Source organism: Panthera leo, chromosome D2, assembly GCF_018350215.1.
Source record: "Panthera leo isolate Ple1 chromosome D2, P.leo_Ple1_pat1.1, whole genome shotgun sequence".
Classification (NCBI taxonomy): Eukaryota; Metazoa; Chordata; class Mammalia; order Carnivora; family Felidae; genus Panthera; species Panthera leo.
This window is the reverse complement of record NC_056689.1, coordinates 56,113,420-56,129,320: the sequence shown is the minus strand read 5'-3', so window position 1 is coordinate 56,129,320 and position 15,901 is coordinate 56,113,420. Positions and strand designations below refer to the sequence as shown.

The following is a 15,901-nucleotide window of genomic DNA, read 5'->3' as shown; positions in this document are numbered from 1 at the left end:
CAGTGGGGGTGAACTCATCCTAGCTCTAATCAGTCACTCAGGGACCCCCAGACTCAGGTTCCAGATAGGCGCTCCTCTCAACACTACCCCAGGTGATTTGAAGTCAGGGAGTCTGGGTTGGCTGCGGGGAGTTCGCATCAGGTCATGTCGTCCCAGGTCCAGGAAGGAAGGCTGCCTGACCCCCCGGGGGGGGTCACCATGCAGGCTGTCACACAAGCAGCAATAGTAACAAGGCTGCCTGCATCTGTGTGAGCCTTTTCTGAGCACAAAACATTGTCATGTACATAACCTTTGACCTACAACTCTAGGAGGGGACTGGGCAGATATTGTTCCCATTCTGAAGATGAGGAAGCTAAGGCAACGTGTGCAGGGCCTTAGTTCCTGAGAAGCAGAGCTGGTAGGCCTGGGACCCATTCTCCAGAAGTCTCCTCCTTTACCCTGGGACTTCCCTTTCTGCTTTAAATATCCTCAGTTCTCCCAACCTAAACAACACGTACTCTGGCCATGCTGCTGCGTGAGGCTAACGACCTCTCCTTCAAAGAGCTGCCCTTCCCCCGTCCCCAGTGTTGCCAAGCCCTGCCCAATGCTCCCACCCGCTGCCTGCCACATCTTGGACCCTCCCTCTGCTTCAGCCAAACTGTCACCCATAAACTCTTTCTTCAAAAGGGCTTCTGTACCCCTGGCACTTCCACTGCCGACATGTCAGTGCAGACCCTTCCCCCGCTGCCGGAGCACTGCCGGCCCGGCCTCCTAAGTGGCTTCCGTCTTCTGTGCTGCCCCAGCCCCTCCCTAGCTGTCCTCTTTGCCCTTTGAGTCTGGAGCACCCTCTCAAGTCCCCAGCATCATCTCCTGTCCCACAGCCTAGCTTCAAAGGGGTCTTTCAGGCCTTACTGCCCCCTCCCCGAAACACACACCTCCTTGCATCTTTGCATTAGCTCAGGCTGGTCTGCCTTCCCAAGCCCTCTTCTCTTCCATCTTCAAGCCTCTACCCTCCAGTGTCCAAAAGCATCCTCTGAGTGCAGGAGACTGTCTCTTAATGCCTGTCCCACCTAAAGCCCCGAAAGGGGCAGCCTCAAATCCTGTGTGATCAGGCTCTGCACTAGTAGCTTGTATCTGGGTGGTCCCGTGACCCAGAGAAGTCAAAACACAGGTTGCCAGAACTCAGCATTGGTGTGCTCCGTCTTGGAACAAGCCGATGAGCCGAGAGGAGAAGGCTGGGTCCATAGAGAGGGAAGCTAAGAGCAGACGCTCAGATGGAAGCAGAGAGGCCACCAGCCCCCAAGAGGCAGAGCTGCCTCCATTCCTGACTGCTCTCCAGCCCCAGCTCCTATGAGGCCGGCTGCCTCCATGTGATCCTGCTGGTAAACCCTTTTCCCCTGAGCTAAACTGGAGGGCCCTCTGCTCTGTGTGGAACACTGTCCATACCAGCTTGGGGAGGCCTGTCCCCTCCTGACAGCCCCAACTGGATGAGCCATATACTCAGAACAAGCAGGCTCTGCCCAAGGGTCACCTCTTTGTCTCCTGGATGGCTAGTAGGTGTTTCACGTACGCCCGGGTCCCTCCCTAGGACTAGAGCTTCTCACTAAGGCCTAGAAGAGGTGACAGCTTCGGAGCTATGGATGCAGCTCACAAGTCCCCCTCCTCTGGAGCTGTCCCCAGTCTACACACGGTCAGGAACGGCCCCTCCCATACAGGCTTTGTTGCAAGTGACACCCATCCCCTGGCTGGAGCTGAGTGGACCAAGCTGGGCGAACTGGATATGCTCCCCCGGGAATCTGCACTTGGGGCGGGGATAGCTGAGCTCTTGCAGGAATACTTGGGACTGTTTGGGCTGTGGAAACGGGGGGTGGGGGGAGCCCAAGGAGAAGCAGAGTTGAGGGAAAAGGGGAGATTCTGATGAGGTTTTTCCAGTTCCTGCTTAAGGCCAGGCAGCAGTCTTGCTGTGGCGTCCTGAGCACCCCCTGAAACCCTATAATAAATCACCTTTTTTGTTTAAGCTGGAGTTAGTGGGTTCCTGTTACTTGTAAAGGGGTCCTAACGCAGCTGGGATCTCCCGTATGCTTCTCTAAGAATACAAAGTAGGTGCTCGGCAAACAAACTTGCTCAATGAAGGAAACTGGCCCCAGATCCTGACTTTTCGATTTCTGCCAAAGGCACCTCTGTGCTCTACAAATACTCCACATATAAAATGGGAAATTCAGCTCCAGGCAACTTAAATTAAATGCACTTTCCTTGCCTGAAGTGCATTATAACCTCATTTTCATCTCTTCTCTGGGACAAATGAGCACTGAAAGGAAAGGCAGGTGGGAGTCAGCCAGAGAAAACAGCCTATGGCTATAGAGCCTAGCAAGTCATACTGGACCCGCCAACTCTGTGCTATCCCCACCTGTCCCACTGCAAAAACTCTCCTGAGATTTCTCTCCCTATACTGTATCTCCAGTCTACCCAAGACAACCATCAAAATCTCCAAGACGTTACAAAGTTTGCACCCCTCCTGAGGGGTCATTTAGGCCACAGACCATCACAAGGCCAGACCCATGAATCCTAAGGCTGGAAGAAACCTCAGAGGGTTGTCTTCCGTAGTGGTTTTCCAACTGTGTGCCCCGTAGCAACAACTTCAGTGGAACCTCTGGGTCTCCAGTCTCCCTGGCGTCAATCAGGGCAGCACCTAATTTGTTACACATACCAAGCTAAGCACAAAGTGGCGGAGCTGGAAGGGAACTCTGGTCCCTGGACTCTCCCCATTGCCTCTCTCCCAAGGCTGCTTCTTTAAAGGCTCCTGGGCCTGGGCAGGGTCGGAACTCATTCCTGTGTGGGTGAGCACTGGCCGGAGAACACAGAGGGAGCAATGAAGACACAATGTGGTGCCCACTAGTTGGTATGGAGTGTGAGGTCACCCTGGCTACATCGGCGGAAGGGCAATGCAAACAGCCCGAACAATATGGAGCTGTCCTGATGCGAGTCCTCCGCTATATATAGTCTCTCCCCTGAAATGACCTCACGCAGCAGCAAGGCTTTGTGGCATGGCAAAACTGGCTATGCATCCCCAACTCCAGGGAAGAGAGCTCTGCTGAAGAAACTGGATGGGAAAGAGGAAAGAAAGGGGCCTGTGGCCTGGGGGGCGGTGGGAATGCAGGTTAGGTTTCCAGACAACTCAGGAGAAATTCTTTCCCTTGACCCCCACGAGCAAACGTGAGTCTCCTGTGCAGTGCATGATGAAAGTCTGGGGTAGGGGAGCCCCTGCTTCATCAGAGGCTTCAGTCCTGCCTGCTCACAGATGGTTGGCACCCGAAGCCCTTCGTTTATCTGCACCCCACGTGCAGGGACCAGCAGAGGCTCCCTCTGATTCAAACTCCCCGTTTACTATTCGAGACCTTCCTTAACCTTGGTGTACACAGCCAATTTGATTCTGCTGCCTAAAAAAAGAAAAAAAGAAAATAAGGCTAGAAGATAAACACCAACTAGGAGTAGGGACTCTCATGGGGTGGTGGGAGTGTGCAGGAGATTTTCTTCTTTGGGCTTTCTGGTGTTGTTCACACTTTTTATATAAACATCTACTACTTCTGCAACACAGAAAATCACACTACTTGCTTCTCTCCAGCCTGCACCCCTTACTCAAATCACTAACCCTTCTGCAACTCTCCTCACTTATCTTTAATAACCGCCCTATCCCATCTCAACTCTTTCTAAAGTGTCTATACATTGCCTTTGTCTCTGCTTGTCTACACTGCATGATTTAGCACTAGTCTATACAACATCTTGCTTAAAATGGTATCATATCTTTGTCTTTGTTCCCTCCCTAGATCAGCCATGAGCCATCATCAATGACGAGACATACATGTACAACGTGTACACAGGTTTGAAGCAAGACAGATAGAAAAAGACATGAGAAATGGAGTCAGAGTTCCTGGGTCTGACACCAGCTCTATCTCTGCGCAGGATAGACTACAGGGCAGTGGCTTGACCTCTATGAGCCAGTTCCTCCAGCTGAAATCTTTATCGGTGCCAATTCTCTTCTCCTAAAAGTTAGGAAAGATTCTGAGCAAGTCTGCCAACCCCACAGCTTTCAGAAAAAGGGACCATTTCCCCTCTAAAGCTGAGAGGCCCCAGACCCAGCTTATAAAAGAGGTCCCCGTCCATCCATACCTAGACTAGCACTGGACCATGGAGAACAGGGCCAGGAGGCTGAAATCTCTCCCGTGACATTTCCTGTGGGCCAGGGCACAGACAAGTGCCCAAGGGGTGGTGCAGTCACAAGTGGCAGGCCTAAGGCTGCCTTAAGGCTGCAGTAAAAGTACATGATGGTCAGCAATAAACCAGACATCTAGCCCCTGGATCTTCCATGGGACACATGTCACAGCAGGACAGAGCTGGGCTCAGCTTCAAACAGGAGGGGTCGGCTGCAGATTAAAGGGCCCAGTGTAGCTCTCCTTCTGCCTTTTGACTCCAAAGACTAGCCCATCCTGTTCCTGAGGGAGAGGCCCCAGATAACAGTGCATACAGCATGTGGATGTTTTCAAAACAATCATCTGGGGCCTTATAAAAGCCATAGTAGCACTAAGTCCCCAGCCAAATCATGCTCCCTTTCTCCTCAGCAGCCAGTCCCAGGCCAGACCCAGGCCAGACCACAAACAGGAATCTGTGAACCTGATGCGCGACCCAGAGGGAAGAAGGGCAAAGAGCAAACAGAGCCATCAGGGATGTAAACCTGGCTGTGCAGCTCCCTGAGGAGCCCGGACACTGTGTGCCATGGATCTGCCCACTAGGGCGTGGCCAGATGGAAAAAATAAAACCCAATCACAGAAGCTCCAGTATTCATTTAGTCCATCACACCGTGAGTTCCTTGAGGAAAGGAATCAACTCTTCCTGCTGTGCCTGACACCTAACGCAGTGCCTGGGACAAGGCAGATGTACGGAATTTTTAGAGGCAGTTTCCCATAGTGGTTAAGTATCGGTTCCCAATTTACAACTACTAGGGTTCAAATAGCAGTTCCTCCACTTTCGTGGGTCTTAACCTCTTTGAGCCTCAGTTTCCTCCTCTGGAAAATGGAAGTAATTATGCCTACCTTATAAGGCTGATATGAAAATTGAAGACACCAATGTCAAACACCTAGTAGGGTATTTAACGCACCCATGGTAGGTTAATAAATGGGTACTGATTTCAATGATTATAATACATGGTACTATGTATTATAGTGAGGTATATACTATGTATGTATAGCTGTGAGGTCTTGAGAAATGAAATGCCTGTGTCATGTGACAGTCTATTTTGGGGGAAACAGTGCATTCGTTAAGTAAAAAAATCAATGCCATGTGCAATATCCCATATTATAGAGGACAGTATGGTTTATTTTGCAGACACTGCATGGGGCTGGGGAGAGGGGAGGAAGGCAGAACAAATCCATGAAGGTTTTGTTGTCCTTTCACGGGACAACAAAATGCACTTTCTGGCACAGTTAGGATGTGTAGTGCAAGAACTGGCAGAAGTAGACTATTTGCTAGTCATGGGTGGCAATGACGTCAGTCAGTAAACCAGCCATACCTGTTTAGGGCCCAGTGAGCCCTCAGCTGAAATTGACAAGGAGGTAGGTATTGCATGGAAGGAATGCGGGTCTGGAAATCTAAAACAGTGGTCTGGAACCCAAAACCCTCCATTTCTCACTGTGTGACCCTGCACACAATAGTATCACTGAGCCTCTCCCCTAAAATGAGGACAGTCTTACCCTCAGTGAATTATCAGGAGGACTAGATGAAATGTGGGTAAAGTACCTACTGCAGTTCCTGCCACAGAGTTGGTGCTTAATTAATAGCAATATATGATAACTATAAAACAACTGTTTCTTAATCTAGTTGTAGGGGCTGTGTATCAACTGTGGTAAAGTGGCTCTGCTGCGGATATTGATCACTTTCCAAGAAAGTTCACGAAGGAGGTGTCTTCAGTTGACAAAGTATATTAGAGAAATGTGCCAGGCTCCAGGAAGGAAGCCCCAGAGGACCCAGAGATGTTCTGCCAAGCTGAAGATGAGCCACAGCAAACTGAGGGCACTCCCCAGCCTTGACCTACCAAGCAAGAAATGTTTACATCTGTTTTGAGACAGCCCAGAAAAGTAGCCACTGGGTGTTGCTGAAATCAGCAAGAGCTGAGGGGGTGGGGGCTGTTGCAAGAGATTTGTAACTAACAAGGGTTCTCAAGTTTTTGTGAAAGGTTCATATTTTTTAGAATGAGGCTAGATTCAAGGCTATGTCTATAATAATATCACTCTTGTGCAATTTGCTTCCAATTGGCCTTCCTGAATAAATGAGAGGAATCACAAGAATGGTAGATAACCAGGGTATAGAGCAGAAGCTAGGTCTTGTGTATGAACTTCACTGGCCTTGTATCTCAACTTGGGGGGGAAGAGGTAGGTTGGGGACGGCTGGCTTAAATAATAAGTGCCAAACACGGTGACAATAGTAAGTACAATTTACCAAGTATTTTAATATTTCCCAGGCACCATTCTAAGGAGACTTAATGTGCATTGACTCATTTAATCCTCATGACAATCCTACAGAGTAGGTACTGTTACTTTCATTTTATAGGTGAGCAGAGTGAGGCCCCCAATCCAAAACAACTTGCCAAGGCTACATAGCTAATGAAGTAAAGGAGTTGGAATAAAATGCAAATGAATACTAAATGAACAGAATAAGTGTAATACTGTCATAATTATCTGCCACCAAAAGGAAAAATGGTATCTTATAAATGTCCTATTTCAAAGACTCTAGATTTTGCAAATCAAAAGAAATTCACGGTCAGCCCTCGCTATACACTCTGACCCCAAGGGAAGGGCCAAAGGGTGGGCAGAAGCAGATTTCCCAGGGGCACCCAGGGGAGGCTACATTCTGCTCTTCCCAATACTCTGGGCTGACCAAGAGTCAGTAGAATACAAGTTCCCAAAGGAACAATGAACTTAGCTTTGATTATTGCCATTAACAACCCATTGCCATTATTCACTAATCATTTGCTGTGTTTGGGCACTGTGCTGATCACTTCACACACATCACCACTTGTGTAATGTAGTCCTTGACTCCCCTAAGTGGCCCGACTCTTGTCCCCATTTTACAGATATGGAAACTGAGGCTTTCCCACCGTAGGAAGAAAGCAGTAGAGCCACTGCTCCTATGGCTTCTGCCTCTCTACCACTTACTTGTCAGTAATGTTGGGCACCTTGGCAACCTCAATAAATCTCAATATCCTCACCCATAAAATGGGGAAAATGATTCCTGCCCTGCCTACCTAACAGGATGGCTGTGGAGAACAAATCATGTATAGTACTGGTGAAAGCACTTTAAAAACTGCAAAATGCTGAGCAAAGTAAGAAATCATTAGTCTTATTAATTACAAACAGTGACACCTGATCCAGCAAGCACTTTGCTAATATGACTTTGTTGCCTCTTTTCTCCTGGGAATTTGGGAATAATTCAAAGTCTGCAGCCAGGGCACTCTTTTCTCCAAGTCCCAGGCATCTGAGAGTTGGAAAGCGGCAGTTCGCTCTGGGAGAAGAGGGAGAAAACAAAGATGTTTGCATTCTACTTGTATTTCTCTTCAGGAACACAATCCTGGCTGAGATTCCAGCACACTCAACCCTCAAACAACATTCAACACATATTTATTGAGCATCTACAAAGTGCCAAGCACGTGATCCAAGACAATGGATTCACGTGGCTCCTAGGGTAGAGGTTGTAGTTTGGGGGTTGGGAAATTAAAGGAGGAAGGAACAGCAATGAGAAGGGAGCAGAGTGGCTACAGTCCTTGGAGCTTTGCAGGTTTTACATCAGACTTCCAGCTTCTTTTCAGAGAAGTGAGGGAGGGCAGCACAGAAGAATGAGCTCTGAGCACTGCAATTTGAGTCAAAGTGCTTAATCTGAGCTCTAGTTCCGCCTCTCCTCAGCCTCATAACCCCCAGCAATCAATTTACTTTCCTCCCCATCAACTTTCCCATATGTAAAATGGCTAGAAATGTTCCCATAGGTAAAACAAGGACAATTGAATGAGAGGACTGGGTCTAGCAAGGTGCCTAAAGACGCTCAATAATAAACTCATTTTAAAAATGAAAACCATGGGTTCTCTTCTTCCTGTCTGGTGAAGATAAACTGTCCAAGGGCCCAAAAGCTCAGGTTCTGAGATCAGACACTTGGGTTCCAGTCCTGGCTCTGTTGTTTACAAGCTACATGGCCTTAGGCAGGAGACATTACCTTTCTAGGGCTCAGTTTCTTCATCTGTAAAAAGGTGATAATAGTGTCCACCCATAGGATGGTCGTGAGGATTAGCCAAGATCCCGCACGTGATGCTCCCGGCACATGGTGAACACCAAGTAAAGGTGAGCTACTGCCAACTGTATCTCTTCCAGCCCTAAAAACAACGAAACTCTGAGTCCTCTAAGATCTAGGCTGCTGGGTGACTGGCTGGCTGCCTGGGCTTGGGCTCTGGTGCCAGCCTCCCTGAGGACACAGGTACAAATGCGGAGCCGTCCTCGTCCCCCCCACCCCACACCCTGCAGAAGGTGCTCCAGCCCCTTTCCTGACAATAAGGGACACTAGTTGAGGGGCTGGCATGGTCAGAGGTATGGGTGCACACTGTGCTTGGTCCTTCTACCTTGTGAGCTCAGAAAGCAAGGGGCAGGACCTTGTCTCCAACAGAGAGAAGCATGTGGTTTTGAGCAGCAAACTCACCATGTCACTGTCACTACTTGCCTTTGACTCAAGCCTACATGCTCCCATCTGAACCACAGTCCTGCATCTCTCACATGCAAAAGCTAAAAAGGAAATTGGTGCCTACCCCACTCACCCCAAGTTAAGACAGAGTTAACATTCTCTGGGAGCCAGATGAGTTATAACAACACAGAGCTGCTTTGCTTCACTTGAAGCCCCATCCATCCATCCATCCATCCATCCATTCATCCATCCATCCATCCATTCATCCATCCATCCATCCATCCATCCATCCATTCATCCATCCATCCATCCAGTCTTCTTTCCCAGCCATCAACCACCTAGTTAGAAACCCAGAAGCAAGCCAAATTCTGACTGACCAGATAAGATGTCGCAGAATCCACCCAGCCAACCTCCTATACTTCCCTCTCTGGAGGGTCCCTCAGGCTTCACTGTGAGCCATCTGATCTTTCTCTGGGCACAATTCTAACAATCCCAGTCATCTGTTTCCTCAGGAAATCGGACAGGCTGATATTTGAGCCCAATAGATGGAATCTCAAGTGACCACTATGATCAGGTGTCACTTCACACCCATAAGGATGGCTATTATCAAAAGCAAACCAAACAAAATAAAAACCAGAAGATAACAAGTATTATTGGTGAGGATGCGAGAAATTGGAACCCTTGTCCACTGCTGGCGGAAATGTACCATGATACAGTCACTAAGGAAAACAGCACGGCAATTCCTCAAAAAATTATACGTAGAATTCATATATGATCCAGCGATTCTGCTTCTGGATATATACACAAAAGAACTGAAAGCAGGGACTCCCAACAGATTTGTACACCCATGTTCCCAGGAGCGTTACTCACAGTAGCCAAAAGGTAGAAGCAGCCCAAGTGTCACTGACAGATGAGTGAACAAAATGTGGTACCGACATACACTGGAAAATTATTCAGCCTTAAAAAGGAAGGGAATTGTGACACATGGTACAACATAGAAGAACCTTGAAGATATTGTGCTAAGTGAAATAAGCCTAACCCAAAAATTCAAATACTGCATCATTCTACTTCTACGAGGTACTTAGAGTAGTCAAATTCATAAGAGACAGAGGGCGGAGTGGCAGCTGCCAGGGGACGGGGGAGAGAAGAATGAGGAGTTTGTGTTTAATGGGTACAGAGTTTCAGCTGGGGAAGATGAAAAAGTTGTCGAGCTGAATGGTGGTGATGGATGTATAACAATGCAAATGTTCTTAATGTACAGAACCATCTACTAGAAAGTAGTTAACATGGTAAATTTTATGTTACGTATATTTAAGCACATTTTATATGGGGAAATGAAAAAAAGGAGTGACTGCTGCCAGGGAGAAGACAGATTATAGGTGGAAACATGAACCCCAAAAGGACAGTGGCTGGACACCATTTAGTTTGGGGCCCACTGCCCTCTAGTCTCAGAAGCCCAGAGGCCTCACACTGATCAGGCAGGACATTGTTCTCACTCAGAGCCCAGAACAGGAATCAAGAGCCTCCCTGCACCAATGGTGCTTGGGACCCTGAGGAAGGCCAGGCTCTCCCTTAGCAATTTCCTTCTGCCTGTCACCAGTTCACCCCTCTTCTTTCAGAGATAAAGGCTTTTGACAGAAAGAAGCTTTTGTGGTTCCCACCTCCACCAAGCAGGTGCTTTGTACATACAGGTATGAACTCAACACCCCTGAGTCGCAAAGAGGAGGTTATTCATGCTCAGTGTATTTTGCTTGGAAGCCTATCATCCATTTCAGAAAGATTTCCATCCAAAAATAGTTTTTAAACATTTCTTTTATAGTTTTGCTCTTTGAAAAAAGAGTGAGCTTCAATGATCTGGTGGGGAAAATCACTGGCCATGGTTTTTGTGTGTAAAAATCCTGTGGCTAGGATAATAGAAACTTTATGAGTTCACGAAACCTCTTTTTATCCAGGATCTCACTTGATTCTTAAAACCTCTCTGGGAGGTGGGTAGGGTAGCAGTCATCCCATTGTACAAATGGGGAAACTGAGGCTCAGAGAGATCAAAGCCGCACACATAATTAGGAAGAAGCAGAGAACCAACGCTTTATTTCCCATCAATGCCAGATGAGGATCTGGGTTGGGATCTCATATTTGAGTAGACCATGCAGTCATGAAACCAATTTTCAAAACAGTGTTCGTTTATTTTATCCCCATAACATCTTTCTGAAGTAAACTGCAAATAATTATCATTTTTTAAAATAGAAGATCAACTGAGCACAAAACAAATGACTTGCCCAAGATCACCACTTAAGAAAGGGCCAGATTAGACTTCCTCCCTTTTGAATACACTTGACCTTGAGCACTTCCCTACAATGCCTTGACCCCAACACACTGAAAACTTAAAGGAGCCCATGCAGTTTTTATATAGCCTGCACCACGTTTCTGTGAACTCGGCAGGGAGCAGATATACCTTTATTCTCTTTTTAATAGCTGGAAAAGAAAAAGAGGTTAAAGAAAACTTTAAGTTCCTTTCACCTCTAAAATTCTATGATTCTAAAAATTCCTCAGCAAGTTACTTGGCAGAGAGAGGCCTGGAATCCACATCACCCGCCTTCCTGCTTCCCAGTCTGTTAGACCACCCCATCCCTGCCCTTTGAGTTAATGACTACAAATACCATGTGTATCTGAGAGAGGGGTCCACAGTCAGATGCATTAAATGACATAAAATGTCAAGAAAGTGACACTGCCTGGTTAGGACCTTAATAGGGGACTTCACTCTGCTCTGCTGCCATAGCCCCTGTATCTCCTAGCAAGAGGCTCCCAAATCACAGGGAATTATATGCCAGGTATTTGAGACCTTATCCAGGCCTGGGATGACAGAGAAGCCAGTCCCAGGAACAGAATAGCACTGTGAGGCTGCAGCCTAAGTCCCCTTATTAGATGCATGCCCTAACACCTACGAGATGAGAGAGCAGTCAGGTCTGCTCATTCCTGCTTTTCTACAGACCTTCCCAACACTGTTAGGGATACACTGGTTTCATTCAACAAAGACTTATCAGGCACCTCTGTATGCCAGGCACTGCTCTATGTATCAGGGGGCAAACAAATAAAAATCCCTGACCACATGCGGTAGGAGAGGCAGCCAATGTCAGATGATGGTAACTGCCATGGAGAAAAATAAAACAGGGAAGGGGGCGGGGGGGGGGGATAATGCTGACAGCAGGTAGTACAGGGAAGGGGATCGATTTATAAAAGGCTGGCCTGAGAGGGCTTGACTGAGGAAGAATGTGGAGGAGGTGAGGGAGGGAGGGCCCCGTTCAGGTACCAGGGGGTGTGGAACAGGGGCTGAAGAGCAAGAGATGGCTTAGGAAAGGTAAGCTGGTGAAAATTGTATAGTGTTTTGTAGGCCAACACAAGGGCTGGGGATGAAACGGGGAGCACAGGAGCAACAAAAGCTGACTTACGGTTTTGCAGCACCACTCTCGCTGCTGCGATGAAAACGGTCTGTCAGGAGACAAGGGAGGAAGCAGGAAGGTCAGTTAAGAGACTGACGGGAGCTTAGAGCAGGGCCAAAGTGTGCGGATGATGGGACTCAGGTTCTGGGTATATTTAAGGCAAAGTCAACAGGACCTATTGATTAAATGGATGTGGGGCTGAGGCAAAGGGGAGGAGTCAGGGGTGTGTTTTTGGGGTAGTGTTTTGGGGGCCTGGGCAACGGAAGGATGAAATAAATCACCATGAGCTGAGCTGGGAAGACTTTGGGAAGAGCAGGAGTGGGGGGTGCGGGTTCATTTTGTCTCGGACGTGTTAAACTGAGAAGCCTGTCAGACATCCAATGTGTTGACCACCAGCAAAATATACAAGGCTAGAGCTGAAGAGGATGGGCTGAAATTATAAATGTGTGAGTCACCAGCATATATAGTAATACATAACCGTATGTATTATCATACAGGATTTCCATGTATGATCACATGGAATTTGTATGACTATAGGTTTATTTTCTCCCTCCGCCCCTAAACTGTAAGCTTCATGTGGCCAAAAACCATGTCTGTTCACAGCCAGCAAGGTGCCTGGCACTCAGTAAATATTTACTGAGCAAATGGAGAAGTTGCCCAATTACTCCCTCAAGAATAGCCACAGCAGCCCACACAATGAGAAGCAGACTCTCTTGCAACCACAGTGCCAAGCCCAACCAGCTCAAAACAGGGCCCTGGGTCTGTCCACACCGGGCTTGAGATTCCAGAATGTAAGCGGATATGCCTGGCACATCACAGAGTCAGATATTTGGGTTTCAGCCCTGCCACATTCTCAAAGGGTAGAACTGGGCAAGAGACTTGCCCAGTTCTACCACCTCTATTTCTCCCTGGGGTGGCTGGGGGAGGGGCTGCCTTACCCACTTCAGGGGCAGAGATATTGATCTACCCTGGGTATATATATGTGGTGGTGGGAGCACCCCACATGAGTAAATCTTCAAGTATTCTCTGAAGAGTGCAAGGACCACCCAGCACCTGGAGGGGGAACCTAGACTTTCGGGGGATGCATTATGAGTAACAGTTAAAAACTAAATAGCTAATGCAAGATGGCCTGACCAATGGGCATTATGTCTCTGTTCTACCTAACAAGTGACTAGGAAGCCAGAACTAAGGCCAAAGGATGACATAACAAGGCCTGAAATTTCAACCCAATAACTTTGCAGTTTTGAACAGGTGCCTTTATGAAGATGTTGAAACAGCTCTAATGATTTTGTACAACCTTGCTCCTTTCTGAGACATTGAAAGTGTGACCTGAGAGAGGTTTGATGACTTGCCCAGTATCACCCAGCTCCAGGCCTAGGACTAGAACTCAGGTTGTAGCTCTCTGTTGATGATTTTTCCCCATTACACCAGTGGCAAAGGAAAGGTAAGAGTCACCAAGGGAGTTGAGGAGTTTTAGGCATTAGTGTTACAACATCAAACTATGTCTTTGTCAAAGGGTAAGCTGCAGATGTTACAGGAATGCCAGGTGCATGCTGTGAAGTTAAGAAGGATTCCTTCCCTCATACCAAACTTGTCATCCTACAGAGTTCCCCTTGGCTTTGGACTTTATGAATAGCTTTATTCACAGAGAGACCTGCAGAATCAAAAAAAATGATACACTAGCAGGTAAAAAAAAAAATGCAGATAGATACTTCAGTAAAATGTTTACATGAAAAATCTAGATGACAGGATACAGTCGGGTTAACATTCTAAAGTCAACAAATATTTGAGTGGCTCCTCTGTACAAGTCACTGTGCTGGGTGCTGAGTGTGTGTGCATGTGTGTATGTATATGGCTACATGAGTGAGTGTGAGAGACAGACACACAAGGATAAGACAGAACCCAGGTCTTCAAGGCTTGCAATGTAGTTTCTGATATAAGACTATAAACATCAAAGAAATGACTAATAATATGGAGTAGGTAATTGTTAAGTGGCATAATGTGTCTGCAGGAGTTCTCAGAAGGGGGGGTTAGAATTGTCAGGCAAGGTGCTTCTAGAAAGATAGGGGATTTGAGGCAAACCTCAAAAGGAAGAAAGGTTCTTGATAAGAAGGGAGAAATGGCAATGAGCAAACAGCGTGGCTTTAATGTCCGGGGAAGACAAAGAAATCACACCTTAAAAGAAAGGACCAGATCAAACTGAAAAGCCTTGAAAGTTAAAGTTCTTACAGAAGTGGAAAGATGCAAAAAGACTACTAAACAGGGGTGCCTGGCTGACTCAGTCAGTAGAGCATGCAACTCTTGATCTTGGGCTTGTGAGTTTGAGTCCCACGTTGGACGTAGGATTTATTTTAAAAAATAGTTTCTGTTAAAAAAATTTTTTCTAAACATAGAATTATAGGGTTCAGAACAGGTTAATTTAACAAACATCTTCTGGGAGGGACCACAGTGTGCAGGCATGGGATGAATGACTGAAGATTAACTTGCCCTTGGTGGGGAACTAACTTCAGCCTGGGAGGTGGGTTGGACTTCAGAGGAGAAGAGAGTGAAGCAGAGTGGAAGGGACAGGTTAGAATGACTTGCCAAGGAAGAACCAGCAGGTTCCAGCGGATGACTGACTAGGAGGCAGAGAAAGTCAGCAGAGACATCTCCAAAGTATGAAGTTGGACAACCGCAAGAATGGAAGAGTAAAGGGAAGCTTGCTGAAGGGAGAGATGCAGAGCTTGGTTTTGGAAGTGTTGAATCCAAAGGATAACTACATCAGTGTGTCCAGTGGGCATTTACAGGTATGAATCTGGAGTTTGACAGATAATAGTTGAAGATACAGTGTAGGGGTCTTCCCAGTGGAAAGAGTTGTGGGACTGTGTACAATTTCTCTGGGAGGGAGTATGAGAGAAAGAACAGAATGCCAAACTGCACCGTGGTGCACCCACACCTAGGAGGTGATGTGATGGTGAGCAGGAGTGATCAGAGAAAAAAACCAGGATAGTCTAATGCCAAGAAGGGAAGGGGGGGGGGGTAGTTTCAAGTATGAGAGGGATGTCACCAGTGAAAAATGCTACAAAATCAATTATGTGGCCTGAGCACATAAATAATAAATATTCGCTGAATAAGTGAAAGAGAGAAAGAAAGGAAGGAAGAAAGAAAGAAAGAAAGCCAGCCAGCCCTTGGGTTTGAGAATCAATTTTTCTCAATCAGAATGGACAAGGCTGCCAACAGGATTTCAATGTTAGATTTTACCCTATGACCCCCACCCCCATAAAAACACGTTTCTTCTTCCAGAAGTCATCCTGTCCACCACACAGACATCCTTCTCTGCTTCCCCCACGTTTCCCCTCATCTTCCTTCCCAGTTCCCACAACCCAAGCAACACACCTTCCGTGTCAAAGGAGACAGGAAATTCCAACTAGAGTTTCCACTTCATTAATGACTATACTATGCCTGTGGCTCCTCTTACAAAAAGGGATATGTGGCAACTGGGTGGAACAGGCGACTGCTTTCTAGCCCCAGCTGCACTGCTAACTAGCTGTGGGACTTTGGACCAGTTCTTCAACCTCTCTGGATCAGGGCTTCTACACAGACAGGAGGAGGTAAGTCTACCTGGACTTCAGACAAGTTTTGAAGGTCCCTTTCAACTCTAAAGTATACGATTTTTATCATTCTCAGAAGGTCCTTGCAACACTCTCAGAGAAGGAAGTGAGTACAAGACCCGGGGAAACGAACGCCAGACCTCTTCCCAGGGCGAAGAGCCAGGATAGGAGGAGTGTACCAAG

At 47.2% G+C, this 15,901-nt stretch overlaps 1 protein-coding gene across 1 annotated transcript in view; it reads right to left on the bottom strand.

Moving 5' to 3' along the window:
- The window catches only part of UBTD1 (ubiquitin domain containing 1), a 52,362-nt gene that overhangs the window by 35,274 nt on the left and 1,187 nt on the right, over positions 1-15,901 (bottom strand). The gene's annotated exons all lie outside the window — the stretch shown is intronic.